The 16,563-nt window shown below is 38.3% G+C and overlaps 61 non-coding genes across 61 annotated transcripts; all 61 read left to right on the top strand.

Moving 5' to 3' along the window:
- The first annotated feature begins 121 nt into the window (after positions 1 to 121).
- On the top strand, positions 122 to 195 carry trnai-aau (transfer RNA isoleucine (anticodon AAU)). The gene has a single exon. It is a non-coding gene; the product is annotated as a tRNA-Ile (tRNA).
- Positions 196 to 288: 93 nt separating this feature from the next.
- trnar-ucg (transfer RNA arginine (anticodon UCG)) lies at positions 289 to 361 on the top strand. Its single transcript has one exon. It is a non-coding gene; the product is annotated as a tRNA-Arg (tRNA).
- Positions 362 to 504: 143 nt separating this feature from the next.
- trnai-aau (transfer RNA isoleucine (anticodon AAU)) lies at positions 505 to 578 on the top strand. The gene has a single exon. It is a non-coding gene; the product is annotated as a tRNA-Ile (tRNA).
- Positions 579 to 670: 92 nt separating this feature from the next.
- On the top strand, positions 671 to 743 carry trnar-ucg (transfer RNA arginine (anticodon UCG)). The gene has a single exon. It is a non-coding gene; the product is annotated as a tRNA-Arg (tRNA).
- Positions 744 to 891: 148 nt separating this feature from the next.
- Positions 892 to 965, top strand: trnaf-aaa (transfer RNA phenylalanine (anticodon AAA)). The gene has a single exon. It is a non-coding gene; the product is annotated as a tRNA-Phe (tRNA).
- A 92-nt stretch (positions 966 to 1,057) lies between these two features.
- Positions 1,058 to 1,130, top strand: trnar-ucg (transfer RNA arginine (anticodon UCG)). The gene has a single exon. It is a non-coding gene; the product is annotated as a tRNA-Arg (tRNA).
- Positions 1,131 to 1,342: 212 nt separating this feature from the next.
- On the top strand, positions 1,343 to 1,416 carry trnai-aau (transfer RNA isoleucine (anticodon AAU)). The gene has a single exon. It is a non-coding gene; the product is annotated as a tRNA-Ile (tRNA).
- A 92-nt stretch (positions 1,417 to 1,508) lies between these two features.
- Positions 1,509 to 1,581, top strand: trnar-ucg (transfer RNA arginine (anticodon UCG)). Its single transcript has one exon. It is a non-coding gene; the product is annotated as a tRNA-Arg (tRNA).
- A 148-nt stretch (positions 1,582 to 1,729) lies between these two features.
- trnai-aau (transfer RNA isoleucine (anticodon AAU)) lies at positions 1,730 to 1,803 on the top strand. Its single transcript has one exon. It is a non-coding gene; the product is annotated as a tRNA-Ile (tRNA).
- Positions 1,804 to 1,896: 93 nt separating this feature from the next.
- trnar-ucg (transfer RNA arginine (anticodon UCG)) lies at positions 1,897 to 1,969 on the top strand. Its single transcript has one exon. It is a non-coding gene; the product is annotated as a tRNA-Arg (tRNA).
- Positions 1,970 to 2,112: 143 nt separating this feature from the next.
- On the top strand, positions 2,113 to 2,186 carry trnai-aau (transfer RNA isoleucine (anticodon AAU)). Its single transcript has one exon. It is a non-coding gene; the product is annotated as a tRNA-Ile (tRNA).
- A 313-nt stretch (positions 2,187 to 2,499) lies between these two features.
- trnaf-aaa (transfer RNA phenylalanine (anticodon AAA)) lies at positions 2,500 to 2,573 on the top strand. The gene has a single exon. It is a non-coding gene; the product is annotated as a tRNA-Phe (tRNA).
- Positions 2,574 to 2,665: 92 nt separating this feature from the next.
- Positions 2,666 to 2,738, top strand: trnar-ucg (transfer RNA arginine (anticodon UCG)). Its single transcript has one exon. It is a non-coding gene; the product is annotated as a tRNA-Arg (tRNA).
- Positions 2,739 to 2,950: 212 nt separating this feature from the next.
- Positions 2,951 to 3,024, top strand: trnai-aau (transfer RNA isoleucine (anticodon AAU)). The gene has a single exon. It is a non-coding gene; the product is annotated as a tRNA-Ile (tRNA).
- A 93-nt stretch (positions 3,025 to 3,117) lies between these two features.
- trnar-ucg (transfer RNA arginine (anticodon UCG)) lies at positions 3,118 to 3,190 on the top strand. Its single transcript has one exon. It is a non-coding gene; the product is annotated as a tRNA-Arg (tRNA).
- Positions 3,191 to 3,499: 309 nt separating this feature from the next.
- trnar-ucg (transfer RNA arginine (anticodon UCG)) lies at positions 3,500 to 3,572 on the top strand. Its single transcript has one exon. It is a non-coding gene; the product is annotated as a tRNA-Arg (tRNA).
- Positions 3,573 to 4,333: 761 nt separating this feature from the next.
- Positions 4,334 to 4,406, top strand: trnar-ucg (transfer RNA arginine (anticodon UCG)). Its single transcript has one exon. It is a non-coding gene; the product is annotated as a tRNA-Arg (tRNA).
- A 148-nt stretch (positions 4,407 to 4,554) lies between these two features.
- On the top strand, positions 4,555 to 4,628 carry trnai-aau (transfer RNA isoleucine (anticodon AAU)). The gene has a single exon. It is a non-coding gene; the product is annotated as a tRNA-Ile (tRNA).
- A 93-nt stretch (positions 4,629 to 4,721) lies between these two features.
- On the top strand, positions 4,722 to 4,794 carry trnar-ucg (transfer RNA arginine (anticodon UCG)). The gene has a single exon. It is a non-coding gene; the product is annotated as a tRNA-Arg (tRNA).
- Positions 4,795 to 4,937: 143 nt separating this feature from the next.
- Positions 4,938 to 5,011, top strand: trnai-aau (transfer RNA isoleucine (anticodon AAU)). The gene has a single exon. It is a non-coding gene; the product is annotated as a tRNA-Ile (tRNA).
- Positions 5,012 to 5,103: 92 nt separating this feature from the next.
- Positions 5,104 to 5,176, top strand: trnar-ucg (transfer RNA arginine (anticodon UCG)). Its single transcript has one exon. It is a non-coding gene; the product is annotated as a tRNA-Arg (tRNA).
- Positions 5,177 to 5,324: 148 nt separating this feature from the next.
- trnai-aau (transfer RNA isoleucine (anticodon AAU)) lies at positions 5,325 to 5,398 on the top strand. Its single transcript has one exon. It is a non-coding gene; the product is annotated as a tRNA-Ile (tRNA).
- Positions 5,399 to 5,491: 93 nt separating this feature from the next.
- Positions 5,492 to 5,564, top strand: trnar-ucg (transfer RNA arginine (anticodon UCG)). The gene has a single exon. It is a non-coding gene; the product is annotated as a tRNA-Arg (tRNA).
- A 143-nt stretch (positions 5,565 to 5,707) lies between these two features.
- On the top strand, positions 5,708 to 5,781 carry trnai-aau (transfer RNA isoleucine (anticodon AAU)). Its single transcript has one exon. It is a non-coding gene; the product is annotated as a tRNA-Ile (tRNA).
- A 92-nt stretch (positions 5,782 to 5,873) lies between these two features.
- trnar-ucg (transfer RNA arginine (anticodon UCG)) lies at positions 5,874 to 5,946 on the top strand. The gene has a single exon. It is a non-coding gene; the product is annotated as a tRNA-Arg (tRNA).
- A 148-nt stretch (positions 5,947 to 6,094) lies between these two features.
- Positions 6,095 to 6,168, top strand: trnaf-aaa (transfer RNA phenylalanine (anticodon AAA)). The gene has a single exon. It is a non-coding gene; the product is annotated as a tRNA-Phe (tRNA).
- Positions 6,169 to 6,260: 92 nt separating this feature from the next.
- trnar-ucg (transfer RNA arginine (anticodon UCG)) lies at positions 6,261 to 6,333 on the top strand. The gene has a single exon. It is a non-coding gene; the product is annotated as a tRNA-Arg (tRNA).
- A 212-nt stretch (positions 6,334 to 6,545) lies between these two features.
- Positions 6,546 to 6,619, top strand: trnai-aau (transfer RNA isoleucine (anticodon AAU)). The gene has a single exon. It is a non-coding gene; the product is annotated as a tRNA-Ile (tRNA).
- A 93-nt stretch (positions 6,620 to 6,712) lies between these two features.
- On the top strand, positions 6,713 to 6,785 carry trnar-ucg (transfer RNA arginine (anticodon UCG)). The gene has a single exon. It is a non-coding gene; the product is annotated as a tRNA-Arg (tRNA).
- A 309-nt stretch (positions 6,786 to 7,094) lies between these two features.
- trnar-ucg (transfer RNA arginine (anticodon UCG)) lies at positions 7,095 to 7,167 on the top strand. Its single transcript has one exon. It is a non-coding gene; the product is annotated as a tRNA-Arg (tRNA).
- Positions 7,168 to 7,315: 148 nt separating this feature from the next.
- trnai-aau (transfer RNA isoleucine (anticodon AAU)) lies at positions 7,316 to 7,389 on the top strand. The gene has a single exon. It is a non-coding gene; the product is annotated as a tRNA-Ile (tRNA).
- A 539-nt stretch (positions 7,390 to 7,928) lies between these two features.
- Positions 7,929 to 8,001, top strand: trnar-ucg (transfer RNA arginine (anticodon UCG)). The gene has a single exon. It is a non-coding gene; the product is annotated as a tRNA-Arg (tRNA).
- Positions 8,002 to 8,149: 148 nt separating this feature from the next.
- Positions 8,150 to 8,223, top strand: trnaf-aaa (transfer RNA phenylalanine (anticodon AAA)). The gene has a single exon. It is a non-coding gene; the product is annotated as a tRNA-Phe (tRNA).
- A 92-nt stretch (positions 8,224 to 8,315) lies between these two features.
- trnar-ucg (transfer RNA arginine (anticodon UCG)) lies at positions 8,316 to 8,388 on the top strand. The gene has a single exon. It is a non-coding gene; the product is annotated as a tRNA-Arg (tRNA).
- A 148-nt stretch (positions 8,389 to 8,536) lies between these two features.
- Positions 8,537 to 8,610, top strand: trnai-aau (transfer RNA isoleucine (anticodon AAU)). The gene has a single exon. It is a non-coding gene; the product is annotated as a tRNA-Ile (tRNA).
- A 93-nt stretch (positions 8,611 to 8,703) lies between these two features.
- On the top strand, positions 8,704 to 8,776 carry trnar-ucg (transfer RNA arginine (anticodon UCG)). The gene has a single exon. It is a non-coding gene; the product is annotated as a tRNA-Arg (tRNA).
- A 143-nt stretch (positions 8,777 to 8,919) lies between these two features.
- Positions 8,920 to 8,993, top strand: trnai-aau (transfer RNA isoleucine (anticodon AAU)). The gene has a single exon. It is a non-coding gene; the product is annotated as a tRNA-Ile (tRNA).
- Positions 8,994 to 9,085: 92 nt separating this feature from the next.
- Positions 9,086 to 9,158, top strand: trnar-ucg (transfer RNA arginine (anticodon UCG)). Its single transcript has one exon. It is a non-coding gene; the product is annotated as a tRNA-Arg (tRNA).
- A 148-nt stretch (positions 9,159 to 9,306) lies between these two features.
- On the top strand, positions 9,307 to 9,380 carry trnaf-aaa (transfer RNA phenylalanine (anticodon AAA)). Its single transcript has one exon. It is a non-coding gene; the product is annotated as a tRNA-Phe (tRNA).
- A 93-nt stretch (positions 9,381 to 9,473) lies between these two features.
- Positions 9,474 to 9,546, top strand: trnar-ucg (transfer RNA arginine (anticodon UCG)). Its single transcript has one exon. It is a non-coding gene; the product is annotated as a tRNA-Arg (tRNA).
- A 309-nt stretch (positions 9,547 to 9,855) lies between these two features.
- trnar-ucg (transfer RNA arginine (anticodon UCG)) lies at positions 9,856 to 9,928 on the top strand. The gene has a single exon. It is a non-coding gene; the product is annotated as a tRNA-Arg (tRNA).
- A 148-nt stretch (positions 9,929 to 10,076) lies between these two features.
- trnai-aau (transfer RNA isoleucine (anticodon AAU)) lies at positions 10,077 to 10,150 on the top strand. The gene has a single exon. It is a non-coding gene; the product is annotated as a tRNA-Ile (tRNA).
- A 539-nt stretch (positions 10,151 to 10,689) lies between these two features.
- trnar-ucg (transfer RNA arginine (anticodon UCG)) lies at positions 10,690 to 10,762 on the top strand. The gene has a single exon. It is a non-coding gene; the product is annotated as a tRNA-Arg (tRNA).
- A 148-nt stretch (positions 10,763 to 10,910) lies between these two features.
- Positions 10,911 to 10,984, top strand: trnai-aau (transfer RNA isoleucine (anticodon AAU)). Its single transcript has one exon. It is a non-coding gene; the product is annotated as a tRNA-Ile (tRNA).
- Positions 10,985 to 11,077: 93 nt separating this feature from the next.
- On the top strand, positions 11,078 to 11,150 carry trnar-ucg (transfer RNA arginine (anticodon UCG)). Its single transcript has one exon. It is a non-coding gene; the product is annotated as a tRNA-Arg (tRNA).
- A 143-nt stretch (positions 11,151 to 11,293) lies between these two features.
- trnai-aau (transfer RNA isoleucine (anticodon AAU)) lies at positions 11,294 to 11,367 on the top strand. Its single transcript has one exon. It is a non-coding gene; the product is annotated as a tRNA-Ile (tRNA).
- A 92-nt stretch (positions 11,368 to 11,459) lies between these two features.
- trnar-ucg (transfer RNA arginine (anticodon UCG)) lies at positions 11,460 to 11,532 on the top strand. The gene has a single exon. It is a non-coding gene; the product is annotated as a tRNA-Arg (tRNA).
- A 148-nt stretch (positions 11,533 to 11,680) lies between these two features.
- trnaf-aaa (transfer RNA phenylalanine (anticodon AAA)) lies at positions 11,681 to 11,754 on the top strand. The gene has a single exon. It is a non-coding gene; the product is annotated as a tRNA-Phe (tRNA).
- Positions 11,755 to 11,846: 92 nt separating this feature from the next.
- Positions 11,847 to 11,919, top strand: trnar-ucg (transfer RNA arginine (anticodon UCG)). The gene has a single exon. It is a non-coding gene; the product is annotated as a tRNA-Arg (tRNA).
- Positions 11,920 to 12,300: 381 nt separating this feature from the next.
- trnar-ucg (transfer RNA arginine (anticodon UCG)) lies at positions 12,301 to 12,373 on the top strand. The gene has a single exon. It is a non-coding gene; the product is annotated as a tRNA-Arg (tRNA).
- Positions 12,374 to 12,516: 143 nt separating this feature from the next.
- trnai-aau (transfer RNA isoleucine (anticodon AAU)) lies at positions 12,517 to 12,590 on the top strand. The gene has a single exon. It is a non-coding gene; the product is annotated as a tRNA-Ile (tRNA).
- A 92-nt stretch (positions 12,591 to 12,682) lies between these two features.
- Positions 12,683 to 12,755, top strand: trnar-ucg (transfer RNA arginine (anticodon UCG)). Its single transcript has one exon. It is a non-coding gene; the product is annotated as a tRNA-Arg (tRNA).
- Positions 12,756 to 12,967: 212 nt separating this feature from the next.
- trnaf-aaa (transfer RNA phenylalanine (anticodon AAA)) lies at positions 12,968 to 13,041 on the top strand. Its single transcript has one exon. It is a non-coding gene; the product is annotated as a tRNA-Phe (tRNA).
- A 152-nt stretch (positions 13,042 to 13,193) lies between these two features.
- Positions 13,194 to 13,329, top strand: trnar-ucg (transfer RNA arginine (anticodon UCG)). The gene is made up of 2 exons: positions 13,194 to 13,230; positions 13,295 to 13,329. It is a non-coding gene; the product is annotated as a tRNA-Arg (tRNA).
- A 525-nt stretch (positions 13,330 to 13,854) lies between these two features.
- On the top strand, positions 13,855 to 13,928 carry trnai-aau (transfer RNA isoleucine (anticodon AAU)). The gene has a single exon. It is a non-coding gene; the product is annotated as a tRNA-Ile (tRNA).
- Positions 13,929 to 14,020: 92 nt separating this feature from the next.
- On the top strand, positions 14,021 to 14,093 carry trnar-ucg (transfer RNA arginine (anticodon UCG)). Its single transcript has one exon. It is a non-coding gene; the product is annotated as a tRNA-Arg (tRNA).
- A 378-nt stretch (positions 14,094 to 14,471) lies between these two features.
- Positions 14,472 to 14,544, top strand: trnar-ucg (transfer RNA arginine (anticodon UCG)). Its single transcript has one exon. It is a non-coding gene; the product is annotated as a tRNA-Arg (tRNA).
- A 374-nt stretch (positions 14,545 to 14,918) lies between these two features.
- Positions 14,919 to 14,991, top strand: trnar-ucg (transfer RNA arginine (anticodon UCG)). The gene has a single exon. It is a non-coding gene; the product is annotated as a tRNA-Arg (tRNA).
- A 148-nt stretch (positions 14,992 to 15,139) lies between these two features.
- Positions 15,140 to 15,213, top strand: trnai-aau (transfer RNA isoleucine (anticodon AAU)). The gene has a single exon. It is a non-coding gene; the product is annotated as a tRNA-Ile (tRNA).
- Positions 15,214 to 15,655: 442 nt separating this feature from the next.
- trnai-aau (transfer RNA isoleucine (anticodon AAU)) lies at positions 15,656 to 15,729 on the top strand. Its single transcript has one exon. It is a non-coding gene; the product is annotated as a tRNA-Ile (tRNA).
- Positions 15,730 to 16,430: 701 nt separating this feature from the next.
- Positions 16,431 to 16,504, top strand: trnai-aau (transfer RNA isoleucine (anticodon AAU)). Its single transcript has one exon. It is a non-coding gene; the product is annotated as a tRNA-Ile (tRNA).
- The last annotated feature ends 59 nt before the right edge of the window (positions 16,505 to 16,563 follow it).

Raw genomic sequence — 16,563 nt, 5'->3', positions numbered from 1 at the left:
TAGCACGAATAACATTCTGTGAAACAAGGGAATGCTTCGATAACATTTAAGTGAATCCCTTCTCAAACTATTTGTAATTGAAAATACAAAATAAATACATGAAATGAACACTTAAATCAAAGGCCGGTTAGCTCAGTTGGTTAGAGCGTTGTGCTAATAACGCCAAGGTCACGGGTTCAACCCCCGTACTGGCCATCAATTCTTTGTTGAGTTCATTAATGTATTAATTTGAGGATGAATTATACACTTCCGTAAAAAAATATATAGACCAATCGACACTTAAAAAGAAGCCACGTGGCCTAATGGATAAGGCGTCTGACTTCGGATCAGAAGATTGAGGGTCCGAATCCCTTCGTGGTTAGTTGGAATTGACCTCGCTCAAAGTTTGTAGCTTATATAACAATCTGTGAAACAAGGCAATGTTTCGACAACATTTAAGTGAATCATTTCTCAAACTGTTTGCAATTGAAAAAAAATATCACGAAATTAATATTTTTGTAAAAAGGCCGGTTAGCTCAGTTGGTTAGAGCGTGGTGCTAATAACGCGAAGGTCACGGGTTCAACCCCCGTACTGGCCATCAATTCTTTGTTGAGTTCATTAATGTATTAATTTGAGGGTGAATTATACACTTCCGTAAAAAATATAAAGACCAATCGACTTTTAAACAGAAGCCACGTGGCCTAATGGATAAGGCGTCTGACTTCGGATCAGAAGATTGAGGGTTCGAATCCCTTCGTGGTTAGTTGGAATTGACCTCGCTCAAAGTTAATAGCGCGAATAACATTCTGTGAAACAAGGGAATGCTTCGATAACATTTGAGTGAATCCCTTCTCAAACTATTTGTAATTGAAAATACAAAAAAAATACATGAAATGAACACTTAAATTAAAGGCCGGTTAGCTCAGTTGGTTAGAGCGTGGAGATAAAAACGCCAAGGTCCCGTGTTCAACCCCCGTACTGGCCATCAATTCTTTGTTGAGTTCATTTATGTATTAATTTGAGGATGAATTATACACTTCCGTAAAAAATATAAAGACCAATCGACTGTTAAACAGAAGCCACGTGGCCTAATGGATAAGGCGTCTGACTTCGGATTAGAAGATTGAGGGTTCGAATCCCTTCGTGGTTAGTTGGAATTGGATGTGTGTCTGACTTCGGATCAGAAGATGAGGGTTCAAATCCCTTCGTGGTTAGTTGGAATTGACCTCGCTCAAAGTTAATAGCACGAATAACATTCTGTGAAACAAGGGAATGCTTAGATAACATTTGAGTGAATCCCTTCTCAAAATATTTGTGATTGAAAATACAAAAATAATACATGAAATTAACACTTAAATTAAAGGCCGGTTAGCTCAGTTGGTTAGAGCGTAGTGCTAATAACGCCAAGGTCCCGGGTTCAACCCCCGTACTGGCCATTAATTCTTTGTTGAGTTCATTAATGTATTAATTTGAGGATGAATTATACACTTCCGTAAAAAATATAAAGACCAATCGACTGTTAAACAGAAGCCACGTGGCCTAATGGATAGGGCGTCTGACTTCGGATTAGAAGCTTGAGGGTTCGAATCCCTTCGTGGTTAGTTGGAATTGACCTCGCTCAAAGTTAATAGCACGAATAACATTCTGTGAAACAAGGGAATGCTTCGATAACATTTAAGTGAATCCCTTCTCAAACTATTTGTAATTGAAAATACAAAATAAATACATGAAATGAACACTTAAATCAAAGGCCGGTTAGCTCAGTTGGTTAGAGCGTGGTGCTAATAACGCCAAGGTCACGGGTTCAACCCCCGTACTGGCCATCAATTCTTTGTTGAGTTCATTAATGTATTAATTTGAGGATGAATTATACACTTCCGTAAAAAAATATATAGACCAATCGACACTTAAAAAGAAGTCACGTGGCCTAATGGATAAGGCGTCTGACTTCGGATCAGAAGATTGAGGGTCCGAATCCCTTCGTGGTTAGTTGGAATTGACCTCGCTCAAAGTTTGTAGCTTATATAACAATCTGTGAAACAAGGCAATGTTTCGACAACATTTAAGTGAATCATTTCTCAAACTGTTTGCAATTGAAAAAAAATATCACGAAATTAATATTTTTGTAAAAAGGCCGGTTAGCTCAGTTGGTTAGAGCGTGGTGCTAATAACGCGAAGGTCACGGGTTCAACCCCCGTACTGGCCATCAATTCTTTGTTGAGTTCATTAATGTATTAATTTGAGGATGAATTATACACTTCCGTAAAAAATATAAAGACCAATCGACTTTTAAACAGAAGCCACGTGACCTAATGGATAATCCGTCTGACTTCGGATCAGAAGATTGAGGGTTCGAATCCCTTCGTGGTTAGTTGGAATTGACCTCGCTCAAAGTTAATAGCGCGAATAACATTCTGTGAAACAAGGGAATGCTTCGATAACATTTGAGTGAATCCCTTCTCAAACTATTTGTAATTGAAAATACAAAAAAAATACATGAAATGAACACTTAAATTAAAGGCCGGTTAGCTCAGTTGGTTAGAGCGTGGAGATAAAAACGCCAAGGTCCCGTGTTCAACCCCCGTACTGGCCATCAATTCTTTGTTGAGTTCATTTATGTATTAATTTGAGGATGAATTATACACTTCCGTAAAAAATATAAAAACCAATCGACTGTTAAACAGAAGCCACGTGGCCTAATGGATAAGGCGTCTGACTTCGGATTAGAAGATTGAGGGTTCGAATCCCTTCGTGGTTAGTTGGAATTGGATGTGTGTCTGACTTCGGATCAGAAGATGAGGGTTCAAATCCCTTCGTGGTTAGGTGGAATTGACCTCGCTCAAAGTTAATAGCACGAATAACATTCTGTGAAACAAGGGAATGCTTAGATAACATTTGAGTGAATCCCTTCTCAAAATATTTGTGATTGAAAATACAAAAATAATACATGAAATTAACACTTAAATTAAAGGCCGGTTAGCTCAGTTGGTTAGTGCGTGGTGCTAATAACGCCAAGGTCACGGGTTCAACCCCCGTACTGGCCATTAATTCTTTGTTGAGTTCATTAATGTATTAATTTGAGGATGAATTATACACTTCCGTAAAAAAATATATAGACCAATCGACTATCAAACAGAAGCCACGTGGCCTAATGGATAAGGCGTCTGACTTCGGATCAGAAGATTGAGGGTTCGAGTCCCTTCGTGGTTAGTTGGAATTTACCTCGCTCAAAGTTTGTAGCTTATATAACATTCTGTGAAACAAGGCAATGCTTCGACAACATTTAAGTGAATCATTTCTCAAACTGTTTGCAATTGAAAAAAAATATTAAGAAATTAATATTTTTGTGAGAAGGCCGGTTAGCTCAGTTGGTTAGAGCGTAGTGCTAATAACGCCAAGGTCCCGTGTTCAACCCCCGTACAGGCCATCAATTCTTTGTTGAGTTCATTAATGTATTAATTTGAGGATGAATTATACACTTCCGTAAAAAAGATATAGACCAATTGAATATAAAACAGAAGCCACGTGGCCTAATGGATAAGGCGTCTGACTTCGGATCAGATGATTGAGGGTTCGAATCCCTTCGTGGTTACGTGGGTTTGACCTCGCTCAAAGTTAATAGCAAGAATAACATTCTGTGAAACAAGGGAATGCTTCGATAACATTTGAGTGAATCCCTTCTAAAACTATTTGTAATTGAAAATACAAAAAAAATACATGAAATTAACACTTAAATTAAAGGCCGGTTAGCTCAGTTGGGTAGAGAGTGGTGCTAATAACGGCAAGGTCACGGGTTCAACCCCCGTACTGGCCATCACTTCTTTGTTGAGTTTATTAATGTATTAATTTGAGGATGAATTATACACTTCCGTAAAAAATGTATAGACCAATCGAATATTAAACAGAAGCCACGTGGCCTATTGGATAAGGCGTCTGACTTCGGATTAGAAGATTGAGGGTTTGAATCCCTTCGTGGTTAGTTGGAATTGGATGTGTGTCTGACTTCGGATCAGAAGATTGAGGGTTCGAATCCCTTCGTGGTTAGTTGGAATTGACCTCGTTCAAAGTTTGTAGCTTATATAACATTCTGTGAAACAAGGCAATGTTTCGACAACATTTAAGTGAATCATTTCTCAAACTGTTTGCAATTGAAAAAAAATATCAAGAAATTAATATTTTTGTGAAAAGGCCGGTTAGCTCAGTTGGTTAGAGCGTAGTGCTAATAACGCCAAGGTCCCGTGTTCAACCCCCGTACAGGCCATCAATTCTTTGTTGAGTTCATTAATGTATTAATTTGAGGATGAATTATACACTTCCGTAAAAAATATAAAGACCAATCGACTGTTAAACAGAAGCCACGTGGCCTAATGGATAAGGCGTCTGACTTCGGATTAGAAGATTGAGGGTTCGAATCCCTTCGTGGTTAGTTGGAATTGACCTCGCTCAAAGTTAATAGCACGAATAACATTCTGTGAAACAAGGGAATGCTTCGATAACATTTAAGTGAATCCCTTCTCAAACTATTTGTAATTGAAAATACAAAATAAATACATGAAATGAACACTTAAATTAAAGGCCGGTTAGCTTAGTTGGTTAGAGCGTGGTGCTAATAATGCCAAGGTCACGGGTTCAACCCCCGTACTGGCCATCAATTCTTTGTTGAGTTCATTAATGTATTAATTTGAGGATGAATTATACACTTCCGTAAAAAAATATATAGACCAATCGACACTTAAAAAGAAGCCACGTGGCCTAATGGATAAGGCGTCTGACTTCGGATCAGAAGATTGAGGGTCCGAATCCCTTCGTGGTTAGCTGGAATTGACCTCGCTCAAAGTTTGTAGCTTATATAACAATCTGTGAAACAAGGCAATGTTTCGACAACATTTAAGTGAATCATTTCTCAAACTGTTTGCAATTGAAAAAAAATATCACGAAATTAATATTTTTGTAAAAAGGCCGGTTAGCTCAGTTGGTTAGAGCGTGGTGCTAATAACGCGAAGGTCACGGGTTCAACCCCCGTACTGGCCATCAATTCTTTGTTGAGTTCATTAATGTATTAATTTGAGGATGAATTATACACTTCCGTAAAAAATATAAAGACCAATCTACTTTTAAACAGAAGCCACGTGGCCTAATGGATAAGGCGTCTGACTTCGGATCAGAAGATTGAGGGTTCGAATCCCTTCGTGGTTAGTTGGAATTGACCTCGCTCAAAGTTAATAGCGCGAATAACATTCTTTGAAACAAGGGAATGCTTCGATAACATTTGAGTGAATCCCTTCTCAAACTATTTGTAATTGAAAATACAAAATAAATACATGAAATGAACACTTAAATTAAAGGCCGGTTAGCTTAGTTGGTTAGAGCGTGGCGCTAATAATGCCAAGGTCACGGGTTCAACCCCCGTACTGGCCATCAATTCTTTGTTGAGTTCATTAATGTATTAATTTGAGGATGAATTATACACTTCCGTAAAAAAATATATAGACCAATCGACACTTAAAAAGAAGCCACGTGGCCTAATGGATAAGGCGTCTGACTTCGGATCAGAAGATTGAGGGTCCGAATCCCTTCGTGGTTAGCTGGAATTGACCTCGCTCAAAGTTTGTAGCTTATATAACAATCTGTGAAACAAGGCAATGTTTCGACAACATTTAAGTGAATCATTTCTCAAACTGTTTGCAATTGAAAAAAAATATCACGAAATTAATATTTTTGTAAAAAGGCCGGTTAGCTCAGTTGGTTAGAGCGTGGTGCTAATAACGCGAAGGTCACGGGTTCAACCCCCGTGCTGGCCATCAATTCTTTGTTGAGTTCATTAATGTATTAATTTGAGGATGAATTATACACTTCCGTAAAAAATATAAAGACCAATCTACTTTTAAACAGAAGCCACGTGGCCTAATGGATAAGGCGTCTGACTTCGGATCAGAAGATTGAGGGTTCGAATCCCTTCGTGGTTAGTTGGAATTGACCTCGCTCAAAGTTAATAGCGCGAATAACATTCTTTGAAACAAGGGAATGCTTCGATAACATTTGAGTGAATCCCTTCTCAAACTATTTGTAATTGAAAATACAAAAAAAATACATGAAATGAACACTTAAATTAAAGGCCGGTTAGCTCAGTTGGTTAGAGCGTGGAGATAAAAACGCCAAGGTCCCGTGTTCAACCCCCGTACTGGCCATCAATTCTTTGTTGAGTTCATTTATGTATTAATTTGAGGATGAATTATACACTTCCGTAAAAAATATAAAGACCAATCGACTGTTAAACAGAAGCCACGTGGCCTAATGGATAAGGCGTCTGACTTCGGATTAGAAGATTGAGGGTTCGAATCCCTTCGTGGTTAGTTGGAATTGGATGTGTGTCTGACTTCGGATCAGAAGATGAGGGTTCAAATCCCTTCGTGGTTAGTTGGAATTGACCTCGCTCAAAGTTAATAGCACGAATAACATTCTGTGAAACAAGGGAATGCTTAGATAACATTTGAGTGAATCCCTTCTCAAAATATTTGTGATTGAAAATACAAAAATAATACATGAAATTAACACTTAAATTAAAGGCCGGTTAGCTCAGTTGGTTAGTGCGTGGTGCTAATAACGCCAAGGTCACGGGTTCAACCCCCGTACTGGCCATTAATTCTTTGTTGAGTTCATTAATGTATTAATTTGAGGATGAATTATACACTTCCGTAAAAAAATATATAGACCAATCGACTATCAAAGAGAAGCCACGTGGCCTAATGGATAAGGCGTCTGACTTCGGATCAGAAGATTGAGGGTTCGAGTCCCTTCGTGGTTAGTTGGAATTTACCTCGCTCAAAGTTTGTAGCTTATATAACATTCTGTGAAACAAGGCAATGTTTCGACAACATTTAAGTGAATCATTTCTCAAACTGTTTGCAATTGAAAAAAAATATTAAGAAATTAATATTTTTGTGAGAAGGCCGGTTAGCTCAGTTGGTTAGAGCGTAGTGCTAATAACGCCAAGGTCCCGTGTTCAACCCCCGTACAGGCCATCAATTCTTTGTTGAGTTCATTAATGTATTAATTTGAGGATGAATTATACACTTCCGTAAAAAAGATATAGACCAATTGAATATAAAACAGAAGTCACGTGGCCTAATGGATAAGGCGTCTGACTTCGGATCAGATGATTGAGGGTTCGAATCTCTTCGTGGTTACGTGGGTTTGACCTCGCTCAAAGTTAATAGCAAGAATAACATTCTGTGAAACAAGGGAATGCTTCGATAACATTTGAGTGAATCCCTTCTAAAACTATTTGTAATTGAAAATACAAAAAAAATACATGAAATTAACACTTAAATTAAAGGCCGGTTAGCTCAGTTGGGTAGAGCGTGGTGCTAATAACGCCAAGGTCACGGGTTCAACCCCCGTACTGGCCATCACTTCTTTGTTGAGTTTATTAATGTATTAATTTGAGGATGAATTATACACTTCCGTAAAAAATGTATAGACCAATCGACTATTAAACAGAAGCCACGTGGCCTATTGGATAAGGCGTCTGACTTCGGATTAGAAGATTGAGGGTTTGAATCCCTTCGTGGTTAGTTGGAATTGGATGTGTGTCTGACTTCGGATCAGAAGATTGAGGGTTCGAATCCCTTCGTGGTTAGTTGGAATTGACCTCGCTCAAAGTTTGTAGCTTATATAACATTCTGTGAAACAAGGCAATGTTTCGACAACATTTAAGTGAATCATTTCTCAAACTGTTTGCAATTGAAAAAAAATATCAAGAAATTAATATTTTTGTGAAAAGGCCGGTTAGCTCAGTTGGTTAGAGCGTAGTGCTAATAACGCCAAGGTCCCGTGTTCAACCCCCGTACAGGCCATCAATTCTTTGTTGAGTTCATTAATGTATTAATTTGAGGATGAATTATACACTTCCGTAAAAAATATAAAGACCAATCAACTGTTAAACAGAAGCCACGTGGCCTAATGGATAAGGCGTCTGACTTCGGATTAGAAGATTGAGGGTTCGAATCCCTTCGTGGTTAGTTGGAATTGACCTCGCTCAAAGTTTATAGCGCGAATAACATTCTGTGAAACAAGGGAATGCTTCGATAACATTTGAGTGAATCCCTTCTCAAACTATTTGTAATTGAAAATACAAAAAAAATACATGAAATGAACACTTAAATTAAAGGCCGGTTAGCTCAGTTGGTTAGAGCGTGGAGATAAAAACGCCAAGGTCCCGTGTTCAACCCCCGTACTGGCCATCAATTCTTTGTTGAGTTCATTAATGTATTAATTTGAGGATGAATTATACACTTCCGTAAAAAATATAAAGACCAATCGACTGTTAAACAGAAGCCACGTGGCCTAATGGATAAGGCGTCTGACTTCGGATTAGAAGATTGAGGGTTCGAATCCCTTCGTGGTTAGTTGGAATTGACCTCGCTCAAAGTTAATAGCACGAATAACATTCTGTGAAACAAGGGAATGCTTCGATAACATTTAAGTGAATCCCTTCTCAAACTATTTGTAATTGAAAATACAAAATAAATACATGAAATGAACACTTAAATTAAAGGCCGGTTAGCTCAGTTGGTTAGAGTGTGGTGCTAATAACGCCAAGGTCACGGGTTCAACCCCCGTACTGGACATCAATTCTTTGTTGAGTTCATTGATGTATTAATTTGAGGATGAATTATACACTTCCGTAAAAAAATATATAGACCAATCGACACTTAAAAAGAAGCCACGTGGCCTAATGGATAAGGCGTCTGACTTCGGATCAGAAGATTGAGGGTCCGAATCCCTTCGTGGTTAGTTGGAATTGACCTCGCTCAAAGTTTGTAGCTTATATAACAATCTGTGAAACAAGGCAATGTTTCGACAACATTTAAGTGAATCATTTCTCAAACTGTTTGCAATTGAAAAAAAATATCACGAAATTAATATTTTTGTAAAAAGGCCGGTTAGCTCAGTTGGTTAGAGCGTGGTGCTAATAACGCGAAGGTCACGGGTTCAACCCCCGTACTGGCCATCAATTCTTTGTTGAGTTCATTAATGTATTAATTTGAGGATGAATTATACACTTCCGTAAAAAATATAAAGACCAATCGACTTTTAAACAGAAGCCACGTGGCCTAATGGATAAGGCGTCTGACTTCGGATCAGAAGATTGAGGGTTCGAATCCCTTCGTGGTTAGTTGGAATTGACCTCGCTCAAAGTTAATAGCGCGAATAACATTCTGTGAAACAAGGGAATGCTTCGATAACATTTGAGTGAATCCCTTCTCAAACTATTTGTAATTGAAAATACAAAAAAAATACATGAAATGAACACTTAAATTAAAGGCCGGTTAGCTCAGTTGGTTAGAGCGTGGAGATAAAAACGCCAAGGTCCCGTGTTCAACCCCCGTACTGGCCATTAATTCTTTGTTGAGTTCATTAATGTATTAATTTGAGGATGAATTATACACTTCCGTAAAAAAATATATAGACCAATCGACTATCAAACAGAAGCCACGTGGCCTAATGGATAAGGCGTCTGACTTCGGATCAGAAGATTGAGGGTTCGAGTCCCTTCGTGGTTAGTTGGAATTTACCTCGCTCAAAGTTTGTAGCTTATATAACATTCTGTGAAACAAGGCAATGTTTCGACAACATTTAAGTGAATCATTTCTCAAACTGTTTGCAATTGAAAAAAAATATTAAGAAATTAATATTTTTGTGAGAAGGCCGGTTAGCTCAGTTGGTTAGAGCGTAGTGCTAATAACGCCAAGGTCCCGTGTTCAACCCCCGTACAGGCCATCAATTCTTTGTTGAGTTCATTAATGTATTAATTTGAGGATGAATTATACACTTCCGTAAAAAAGATATAGACCAATTGAATATAAAACAGAAGCCACGTGGCCTAATGGATAAGGCGTCTGACTTCGGATCAGATGATTGAGGGTTCGAATCCCTTCGTGGTTACGTGGGTTTGACCTCGCTCAAAGTTAATAGCAAGAATAACATTCTGTGAAACAAGGGAATGCTTCGATAACATTTGAGTGAATCCCTTCTAAAACTATTTGTAATTGAAAATACAAAAAAAATACATGAAATTAACACTTAAATTAAAGGCCGGTTAGCTCAGTTGGGTAGAGCGTGGTGCTAATAACGCCAAGGTCACGGGTTCAACCCCCGTACTGGCCATCACTTCTTTGTTGAGTTTATTAATGTATTAATTTGAGGATGAATTATACACTTCCGTAAAAAATGTATAGACCAATCGACTATTAAACAGAAGCCACGTGGCCTATTGGATAAGGCGTCTGACTTCGGATTAGAAGATTGAGGGTTTGAATCCCTTCGTGGTTAGTTGGAATTGGATGTGTGTCTGACTTCGGATCAGAAGATTGAGGGTTCGAATCCCTTCGTGGTTAGTTGGAATTGACCTCGCTCAAAGTTTGTAGCTTATATAACATTCTGTGAAACAAGGCAATGTTTCGACAACATTTAAGTGAATCATTTCTCAAACTGTTTGCAATTGAAAAAAAATATCAAGAAATTAATATTTTTGTGAAAAGGCCGGTTAGCTCAGTTGGTTAGAGCGTAGTGCTAATAACGCCAAGGTCCAGTGTTCAACCCCCGTACAGGCCATCAATTCTTTGTTGAGTTCATCAATGTATTAATTTGAGGATGAATTATACACTTCCGTAAAAAATATAAAGACCAATCGACTGTTAAACAGAAGCCACGTGGCCTAATGGATAAGGCGTCTGACTTCGGATTAGAAGATTGAGGGTTCGAATCCCTTCGTGGTTAGTTGGAATTGACCTCGCTCAAAGTTAATAGCACGAATAACATTCTGTGAAACAAGGGAATGCTTCGATAACATTTAAGTGAATCCCTTCTCAAACTATTTGTAATTGAAAATACAAAATAAATACATGAAATGAACACTTAAATTAAAGGCCGGTTAGCTCAGTTGGTTAGAGCGTGGTGCTAATAACGCCAAGGTCACGGGTTCAACCCCCGTACTGGCCATCAATTCTTTGTTGAGTTCATTAATGTATTAATTTGAGGATGAATTATACACTTCCGTAAAAAAATATATAGACCAATCGACACTTAAAAAGAAGCCACGTGGCCTGATGGATAAGGCGTCTGACTTCGGATCAGAAGATTGAGGGTCCGAATCCCTTCGTGGTTAGTTGGAATTGACCTCGCTCAAAGTTTGTAGCTTATATAACAATCTGTGAAACAAGGCAATGTTTCGACAACATTTAAGTGAATCATTTCTCAAACTGATTGCAATTGAAAAAAAATATCACGAAATTAATATTTTTGTAAAAAGGCCGGTTAGCTCAGTTGGTTAGAGCGTAGTGCTAATAACGCGAAGGTCACGGGTTCAACCCCCGTACTGGCCATCAATTCTTTGTTGAGTTCATTAATGTATTAATTTGAGGATGAATTATACACTTCCGTAAAAAATATAAAGACCAATCGACTTTTAAACAGAAGCCACGTGGCCAAATGGATAAGGCGTCTGACTTCGGATCAGAAGATTGAGGGTTCGAATCCCTTCGTGGTTAGTTGGAATTGACCTCGCTCAAAGTTAATAGCGCGAATAACATTCTGTGAAACAAGGGAATGCTTCGATAACATTTGAGTGAATCCCTTCTCAAACTATTTGTAATTGAAAATACAAAAAAAATACATGAAATGAACACTTAAATTAAAGGCCGGTTAGCTCAGTTGGTTAGAGCGTGGAGATAAAAACGCCAAGGTCCCGTGTTCAACCCCCGTACTGGCCATCAATTCTTTGTTGAGTTCATTTATGTATTAATTTGAGGATGAATTATACACTTCCGTAAAAAATATAAAGACCAATCGACTGTTAAACAGAAGCCACGTGGCCTAATGGATAAGGCGTCTGACTTCGGATTAGAAGATTGAGGGTTCGAATCCCTTCGTGGTTAGTTGGAATTGGATGTGTGTCTGACTTCGGATCAGAAGATTGTGGGTTCGAATCCCTTCGTGGTTAGTTGGAATTGACCTCGCTCAAAGTTAATAGCACGAATAACATTCTGTGAAACAAGGGAATGCTTCGATAACATTTGAGTGATTCCCTTCTCAAACTATTTATTAATTGAAAATACAAAAATAATACATGAAATTAACAATTAAATTAAAGGCAGGTTAGCTCAGTTGGTTAGAGCGTGGTGCTAATAATGCCAAGGTCACGTGTTCAACCCCTGTACTGGCCATCACTTCTTTGTTGAGTTCATTAATGTATTAATTTGAGGATGAATTATACACTTCCGTAAAAAAATATATAGACCAATCGACTATTAAACAGAAGGCACGTGGCCTAATGGATAAGGCGTCTGACTTCGGATCAGAAGATTGAGGGTTCGAATCCCTTCGTGGTTAGTTGGAATTTACCTCGCTCAAAGTTTGTAGCTTATATAACATTCTGTGAAACAAGGCAATGTTTCGACAACATTTAAGTTAATCATTTCTCAAACTGTTTGCAATTGAAAAAAAATATCAAGAAATTAATATTTTTGTGGAAAGGCCGGTTAGCTCAGTTGGTTAGAGCGTGGTGCTAATAACGCCAAGGTCACGGGTTCAACCCCCGTACTGGCCATCAATTCGTTGTTGAGTTCATTTATGTATTAATTTGAGGATGAATTATACACTTCCGTAAAAAATATATAGACCAATCGACTATTAAACAGAAGCTACGTGGCCTAATGGATAAGGCGTCTGACTTCGGATCAGAAGATTGAGGGTTCGAATCCCTTCGTGGTTAGTTGGAATTGGATGTGTGTCTGACTCCGGATCAGAAGATGAGGGTTCAAATCCCTTCGTGGTTAGTTGGAATTGACCTCGCTCAAAGTTAATAGCACGAATAACCTTCTGTGAAACAAGGGAATGCTTAGATAACATTTGAGTGAATCCCTTCTCAAAATATTTGTAATTGAAAATACAAAAAAAATACATGAAATGAACACTTAAATTAAAGGCCGGTTAGCTCAGTTGGTTAGAGCGTGGTGCTAAAAACGCCAAGGTCCCGTGTTCAACCCCCGTACTGGCCAGTTGGTAAGAGCGTGGTGCTAAAAACGCCAAGGTCCCGTGTTCAACCCCCGTACTGGCCATCAATTCTTTGTTGAGTTCATTTATGTATTAATTTGAGGATGAATTATACACTTCCGTAAAAAATATAAAGACCAATCGACTGTTAAACAGAAGCCACGTGGCCTAATGGATAAGGCGTCTGACTTCGGATTAGAAGATGAGTGTTCAAATCCCTTCGTGGTTAGTTGGAATTGGATGTGTGTCTGACTTCGGATCAGAAGATGAGGGTTCGAATCCCTTCGTGGTTAGTTGTAATTGACCTCGCTCAAAGTTTGTAGCTTATATAACATTCTGTGAAACAAGGCAATATTTCGACCACATTTAAGTGAATCATTTCTCAAACTGTTTGCAATTGAAAAAAAATATCAAGAAATTAATATTTTTGTGAAAAGGCCGGATAGCTCAGTTGGTTAGAGCGTAGTGCTAATAACGCCAAGGTCCAGTGTTCAACCCCCGTACAGGCCATCAATTCTTTGTTGAGTTCATTAATGTATTAATTTGAGGATGAATTATACACTTCCGTAAAAAATATAAAGACCAATCGACTGTTAAACAGAAGCCACGTGGCCTAATGGATAAGGCGTCTGACTTCGGATCATAAGATTGAGGGTCTGAATCCCTTCGTGGTTAGTTGGAATTGACCTCGCTCAAAGTTTGTAGCTTATATAACAATCTGTGAAACAAGGCAATGTTTCGACAACATTTAAGTGAATCATTTCTCAAACTGTTTGCAATTGAAAAAAAATATCACGAAATTAATATTTTTGTAAAAAGGCCGGTTAGCTCAGTTGGTTAGAGCGTGGTGCTAATAACGCCAAGGTCACGGGTTCAACCCCCGTACTGGCCATCAATTCTTTGTTGAGTTCATTAATGTATTAATTTGAGGATGAATTATACACTTCCGTAAAAAATATAAAGACCAATCAACTGTTAAACAGAAGCCACGTGGCCTAATGGATAAGGCGTCTGACTTCGGATTAGAAGATTGAGGGTTCGAATCCCTTCGTGGTTAGTTGGAATTGGATGTGTGTCTGACTTCGGATCAGAAGATGAGGGTTCAAATCTATTCGTGGTTAGTTGGAATTGACCTCGCTCAAAGTTAATAGCACGAATAACATTCTGTGAAACAAGGGAATGCTTAGATAACATTTGAGTGAATCCCTTCACAAAATATTTGTAATTGAAAATACAAAAAAAATACATGAAATTAACACTTAAATTAAAGGCCGGTTAGCTCAGTTGGTTAGAGCGTGGTGCTAATAACGCCAAGGTCCCGTGTTCAACACCAGTACTTAACATCAATTCTTTGTTGAGTTCATTAATGTATTAATTTGAGGATGGATTATACACTTCCGTAAAATATATATAGACCAATCGACTATTAAACAGAAGCCACGTGGCCTAATGGATAAGGCGTCTGACTTCGGATCAGAAGATTGAGGGTTCGAATCCCTTCGTGGTTAGTTGGTATTGGATGGGTGTCTGACTTCGGATCAGAAGATTGAGGGTTCAAATCCCTTCGTGGTTAGTTGGAATTGACCTCGCTCAAAGTTTGTAGCTTATATAACATTCTGTGAAACAAGGCAATGTTTCGACAACATTTAAGTGAATCATTTCTCAAACTGTTTGCAATTGAAAAAAAATATCACGAAATTAATATTTTTGTAAAAAGGCCGGTTAGCTCAGTTGGTTAGAGCGTGTTGCTAATAACGCCAAGGTCACGGGTTCAACCCCCGTACTGCCCATCAATTCTTTGTTGAGTTCATTAATGTATTAATTTTAGGATGAATTATACACTTCCGTAAAAAATATAAAGACCAATCGACTGTTAAATAGATGCCACGTGGCCTAATGGATAAGGCGTCTGACTTCGGATCAGAAGATTGAGGGTTCGAATCCCTTCGTGGTTAGTTGGAATTGACCTCGCTCAAAGTTAATAGCACGAATAATATTCTGTGAAACATGGGAATGCTTAGATAACATTTGAGTGAATCCCTTCTCAAACTATTTGTAATTGAAAATACAAAAATAATACATGAAATTAACACTTAAATTAAAGCCTGGTTAGCTCAGTTGGTTAGAGCGTGGTGCTAATAACGCCAAGGTCACGGGTTCAACCCCCGTACTGGCCATCAATTCTTTGTTGAGTTTATTAATGTATTAATTTGAGGATGAATTATACACTTCCGTAAAAAATATATAGACCAATCGACTATTAAACAGAAGCCACGTGGCCTATTGGATAAGGCGTCTGACTTCGGATTAGAAGATTGAGGGTTTGAATCCCTTCGTGGTTAGTTGGAATTGGATGTGTGTCTGACTTCGGATCTGAAGATTGAGGGTTCGAATCCCTTCGTGGTTAGTTGGAATTGGATGTGTGTCTGACTTCGGATCAGAAGATGAGGGTTCAAATCCCTTCGTGGTTAGTTGGAATTGACCTCGCTCAAAGTTATTAGCACGAATAACATTCTGTGAAACAAGGGAATGCTTAGATAACATTGGAGTGAATCCCTTCTCAAACTATTTGTAATTGAAAATACAAAAAAAATACATGAAATTAACACTTAAATTAAAGGCCGGTTAGCTCAGTTGGTTAGAGCGTGGTGCTAATAACGCCAAGGTCACGGGTTCAACCCCCGTACTGGCCATTAATTCTTTGTTGAGTTCATTAATGTATTAATTTGAGGATGAATTATACACTTCCGTAAAAAATATAAAGACCAATCGACTGTTAAACAGAAGGCACGTGACCTAACGGATAAGGCGTCTGACTTCGGATCAGAAGATTGAGGGTTCGAATCCCTTCGTGGTTAGTTGGAGTTGACCTCGCTCAAAGTTAATAGCACGAATAACATACTGTGAAACAAGGGAATGCTTCGATAACATTTGAGTGAATCCCTGCTCAAACTATTTGTAATTGAAAATACAAAAAAAAATACATGAAATGAACACTTAAATTAAAGGCCGGTTAGCTCAGTTGGTTAGAGAGTGGTGATAAAAACGCGAAGGTCCCGTGTTCAACCCCCGTACTGGCCATCGATTCTTTGTTGAGTTCATTTATGTATTAATTTGAGGATGAATTATACACTTCCGTAAAAAATATAAAGACCAATCGACTGTTAAACAGAAGGCACGTGGCCTACGGATAAGGCGTCTGACTTCGGATCAGAAGATTGAGGGTTCGAATCCCTTCGTGGTTAGTTGGAGTTGACCTCGCTCAAAGTTAATAGCACGAATAACATTCTGTGAAACAAGGGAATGCTTCGATAACAATTGAGTGATTCCCTTCTCAAACTATTTATTAATTGAAAATACAAAAATAATACATGAAATTAACAATTAAATTAAAGGCCGGTTAGCTCAGTTGGTTAGAGCGTGGTGCTAATAATGCCAAGGTCACGTGTTCAACCCCCGTACTGGCCATCACTTCTTTGTTGAGTTCATTAATGTATTAATTTGAGGATGAATTATACACTTCCGTA

The sequence above is a fragment of the Gadus morhua genome, chromosome 10 (assembly GCF_902167405.1).
Source record: "Gadus morhua chromosome 10, gadMor3.0, whole genome shotgun sequence".
In the NCBI taxonomy this organism is placed as follows: Eukaryota; Metazoa; Chordata; class Actinopteri; order Gadiformes; family Gadidae; genus Gadus; species Gadus morhua.
The sequence above is the reverse complement of the archived record's forward strand: the minus strand, read 5'-3'. Positions and strand labels throughout refer to the sequence as shown.